The following is a 5,567-nucleotide window of genomic DNA, read 5'->3' on the forward strand; positions in this document are numbered from 1 at the left end:
CAACCCTTCCAAAAGCACCACTCCAGTTGCTCTCCTGGCCACACATGGAGGCCATGGGTGAACGGAGGCACATACAGACCATGGATGAGAAGTTTTTCTTTATTAACCAGTCAACTCATTTGCTCTACAAGTTAATTAATTTCTGGCATGTTTCTGTTTTGAGGGGAATTCAAGCAAGGGAGTGAGTGAAGCCAAGGCCTGGTTGCTTCCATGGGAGGAGGACAGGCTGGTGGACTGCCCTGGGATGGAGAGTTGCTGGGACAGGGAGGCGGTGGGGAGGTCACCTGCAGAGAAGGTGCTTCAGGTGACTGCTGCCCTAACCAGGGAGGGGCCTGGCTGGATGGATTCGGCGCACGACAGATGAGATAGCATGAGCTCCTCCTTCCCTCTGAGCAGGGGCATGTTCTGATGATACAAAAGGCAAGAATGCTCCTCCAGGAAACCTGCCCCATGAAATACATGCTTTCCAGCCTGGGCTGAGGTAACTGTTTCACCCAAGGCCATGTGGGAAAGGAGGGGGGCTCAACAATTAAGTCATACCCTTGGAGGGAAGTCCATCAAGGAGCAGGAGAGCTCTGTGCTTTGGAAGCAGGTCACCATCACCTTTACCACAGGCTTTTGCCACACGTCACTTGCTTGCCCACTGCTTAACAGGCCCTTATGAGTCGGAGCCTTGAGGACATCTCACCAGGTTCACTGCTCCTGATACGCTCCTGGAGCTGTGCTGACCTTTATGCTGGAGCACTAATGCTCCAGGGCAGCCACTTTACCCAGGGTTCAGGAGACATTTGCATCACAAGCAGCTTGTGCTTTGCTAGAAAACATCCCTTTGGCTTCGGGCATCAGTCCAGAAAAGCCAAGGGGTAGATTGACCTGCTGCAGGAAGGGCAGGGAGGAGAGAGGAAACCTGGGCAGAGGGGGATGGACACATCACTGGTCCCAGTTCCCAGCTACTGAAATAGGTGAACAGCTCTGGAAAAGCTTATTCCAAAGACATGCTCTTTCTTTTGGAAGACCAGAAAAGGAAAACCTGCAAGCTGGAAACATACACATGCCAGAAAGGAGCAGTCTGAGGCTTGTACTCTAACTATGGAAAAGGAGGTGAATGGAGAGATCCTAGGCAAGGGAAGAGCCATGCAAGGCAGAAATGCAGCAGCATCATATGTAAAAGTCCTCCATGGGCAGAGCTGAGAGCTCCTCTTCCTTTAATCTGGAGTTTTGGTTTGGAAATAACATAATACTGAGAGGCAACATGATTGGTTTAAAATGGTACCTTTTTTCCTTTAATACTTATTTTTTTTAAATTAGCATCAAACCTCCTGTGACTCCAGTGCTTAATTACTCTGTAAGCCCAGATATTTTCATAAATATTTGCAACAAGAGACTGATCACAACAAAAAAAACCCCTACACTTCCCCTCTGCCGTTCAGGACTGACACAAACAAGTCAAGAATATGAGAAGAAAACAGCACTAGCAGAAGTTCACAAGTTTTTCTTTCTGGGAGTTTCCTGGCTGAAAATCATGAGGCCACACTGAGAATCTCTGCAATCACTCACAGCCACACTAAGGCCTGAGAAACCAGTCAGAGGTGGTCTAAAGCTGATGAGATCTCACTGGTTTGCCACAGGGAGAGGGCAGGGTGCAAAGCAGGGTGCCGAGCCATTTGGCTACTGGGTATCACCCATCAGACAGAAAGCAAAGCACAAACCCCAAAGCTGGGGGAAGAAGGTGAATAATGTCCAAAGCATCTGCTCTCAAACCAACCCACTGCACACCAGCTGAGGACCCAGCCCACAGCAGGGCACGTCTACAGAAAGTTGGGAATCCATTGGACCTCCTCACCAACGTAATCCTAACATTCTTTTTTCTGCTCGTTTGTAGCTGCTCCTGGAAAGCTGCTGGGAAAACACAAAGTGTCATCTAACTAGCAGCATCCTGCTTGCAAGTGCCTTTGCTCTTTGCAAAGTATCTGTCCAGGCTGCTGTCTCAGGCTACATGCAGAAACACTGGTGAGAAGGAGGCTCCTGTGGGCAACCTGGTCTTGCTCTGCACTTTATTTTTTCCCGGTAACCAGGTGTAGCTCATGACTTCAGGCTTACACAGTAGTGGCTGTAGGTGTGAGCAAGCACCCTTGTTCAAACCTGCCCTGCTGACAGGTAGTTTTAACACCCATTCATTTTCCACACAAGGGCTGCATTTGTGGGAGACTTTCCTCTGAGAGAAAGCACATGAAACATTTCAAACCCAGCAGCAAAACGGGAAGCAGGGCCCGCCACGCTGAGCACCGTGGGGCAGAGGGGCAGCTGGAGAAGGCACGTTCCCCAAACCCCACTTTGGCTCATCTTGCTTTACTCTATACCATGAAGATCCCAAACAAAATATTTTCATAAGCATTCATCAAGGAAACGTGGAGCAGGTCAATCTGGCTTTAGCCTAATGCCAAACCATGTGGCAGCTAAGAAAGGTATTTCTGAATCGATGCTGGCAGGTCTTGAGAGATGGGAGGTGAGACCAGGACACTGGGAAGCAACAGAGCTTTGGTGTGAAGACTCAGCCTGGCAAGACTGCATCAGAAGTTCAGTTGATTTGAAGCCCTGAAAAGCTGCAGTGAACCACGGCAGAGCAACCAGACGTGGCCAAGAGCTGTGATGCTGCCCATGGATACGTTCTCCAGCACCTCCAGGACCTTACCCTGAGAACTGAACCAACTCCATCTCCTTTCCATTGTGGCTTCCAAGCCTGTTGCTAGACAATATTAATTAATCCTGCCTAACAAATAATGGCAGAGTTGCTAAGTAGCAGACACAGGTCATAATTAAAACAAAACTGTGGGGAGGTTGCTTAGCTGTGAAATCCTCCTTGTTACATAAGGCTGGGATGTGACACGAGATGATCCAGTGGCATCTGAGGGAAGCTGCTACAAAGCCATGATGAGACTGGGAAGCTAAGATCATCCCCTGATGGCCTGAGATTTTTATGGCACAGAGAATTTCAGAGAAAGCAGAAACAAAAAGCACTTCTAAATTAAAAATGGACTTTTCTCAGTGTCCAACAAATTGGTAGAATTTCAGACAAAATCAGGACATATTTTTAGCCCCGAAACAAGAAAACCAGCTTCTTTTTACTTCTTGCAAGGTGAAACATTTCAGCTTTTCTCATCATAGCAGGTGGGTCTTAATGGTAGAGAAAAGATTTCCCAACTCAGCCATTAATGGAAGGTCCTTTTCAGGCTTTTCAGTATCCCTCCAAATAAGGTCTATTAAAAAGAAGAGCAGGCAATGATTTACCAGCAAGCCAAAGCCAACATTGCTTCACAGATTAATTTTTAGAAGCAGCAGGAAACCCAAAACCAACCAAACCATTTCTCAAATGAAGTCCTTCTGATCAGAGAATGAAAGTTGCCAAGGTTCCTCATGTTTTAGGAAGATGATTTCCCCTTTCAAGTCACTTCCTCAGTCACCCCTGGTAGCAAATATTTCTTGTAACTGCCTTTAAAACTTCCGTGCAAACAAGGGGACATCACCACCATCTTAAATATTTGCTTATTTGATGGTCAGGTGTACAATGACTTCAGCTGTTACAACAAATTTGATATTGGTGAAGTTCCACCTGATTTGAATGACACTGTTCCATAGCAAACATCATTTGCAAAGTTTATGTCCTTTCCTAGGAACAAGAAGCAGCCATTTCAGTACTACTTTCCAGTTTCCACCCTCACTGGCAATGGGAAGACAGGTACAAAGCCATTTTCCTACAAAAAACAGCAGGTGTCATTAAACCAAACCCAGCACCTTGGGACACCTTGTACTGTAAAACAACTTGAAAAATCTCTTCTACAGCTGCACATCAGATTCAGAATTGAGTGCTGATAAACCAAAGTGATTGCATCTCCTGATGTTGCAAAAATGGGCAGGGAAGCTCCCCAGAAGAGGTTTCCTTGAAATTACTGTCACTTCTGCTTTCATCATATTGAGACAGTACAAGACTCTAATACAGATCTCCATTTATTTCTTTGAATCTTTTTTTTTCATCACTTACATCCCAGGAAGCAGAAGACAGACTGAGGAACTAGTTGCTTCAGCACTTTCATAATGATTGGTATGAGAAAAAATTAGAGGGAAGGATGTACTACTCCTCATCACATTAAATCTGCTTGCTCATTCACAATAACATTTACTGGGAGAACTGGAAATCAGAAAAACCCCATAAATTTTCTTGAGTGACTAATAACAGTTGTATTGATTTGCCTCTGGGTCCATTTTCACAGAGAGCTCCTTCCTTTAGAAAATCAGATACATAACTTATGATTCAGCATGTGGATGGGTGGGCAACCTGGCAGATTATGAATAAGATTCCAGATTATTAAATGGTCATAAATGCACCCACTTGAATCCAGCTTCAAAGAGCCGCCCGTCGTCAGATTTTAGGCCAGCCTAGATTTGTGTGACTTGCCCAAAGTCAGCCCCACCCTCCAGATCAGTCACGCTCACTTCTTCTCAAATTGGGTCAAGTTCTCCCTACTCCACTGTTGAACCAAAAAAAAATTGAATCACAGAATCACTTAGGTTGGAAAAGACCTTTAAGCTTGAGGCTGACTGTAAACGTGACACTGCCAAGTGCACCAGGACGTCATGTCCTGCAGTGCCACGTCTCCATGGGTTCTACATCCATCCAGGGATGGTGACTGCTCTGGGCAGCCTGTGCCAGGGCCTGACAACCCTTTTGTGGAAGAAATTGTTCCCTAGATCCAATCTAAACATCCCTTGGAGCAACTTGAAGCCATTTCCTCTTGTTCTATCACTTCTTCCTTGGGAAAAGAAGCCGACCCCCCCTGGCTCCAACCTCCTCTCAGCAGCTGCAGAGCCAGCAGGTCTCCACTCACCTCCTTGTCTTCAGGCTGGACACCCCCAGCTCCCTCAGCTGCTCCTGCTCACACTTGTGCTCCCAGCTCTGTTGCCCTTCCCTGGACACGCTCCAGTTCCTCCATGTCCTTCTGAGGGGCCCAGAACTGACCCCAGGACTCGAGGTGCCCCCTGAGCAGTGCCCAGCACAGGGGGACGATCCCTGCCCTGGTCCTGCTGGCCACACTGGTGCTGATACAGGCCAAGATGCTGGTGGCCTCCTTGGCCACCTGGGCACACACTGGCTCCTATTCACATGATTAAAAGCACATTTTCAGTTCTGTAACAAAATCCTCTCCTCATTTCCCTACTGCACTCCCTGTTCCTCATAACCCTTATGGCACAGACTCTGAAGATGATAAGTGTATTTACTTTAAAAGTGAGCTGCATAAGAGTAATTTTTCCTGGACAAGCTTTTGGCTTCTTTTATTCAGCCAGTTTTTACCAGTTTAAACCTCTCTAATGCCTCTCACTGCATCCATAACTGTTCCAGTCTTTCCAGACTTTGACCTCTGCTGGGAGGAGACAATCTATAGAAATCTGACAACCAGACAAGGACTGAAGTCAAGGCTGAACATGGAGTTTTATTCAGCACTGGCCCACTCATACAAGCTCCAGTGTGGGGGTCTAGGTTGCTCTAACCATGTCCAAGCCCCACTTACAAC

The sequence above is a fragment of the Chaetura pelagica genome, unplaced genomic scaffold, assembly GCF_000747805.2.
Source record: "Chaetura pelagica isolate M959 unplaced genomic scaffold, ChaPel_1.0 scaffold655, whole genome shotgun sequence".
Lineage (NCBI taxonomy): Eukaryota > Metazoa > Chordata > Aves > Apodiformes > Apodidae > Chaetura > Chaetura pelagica.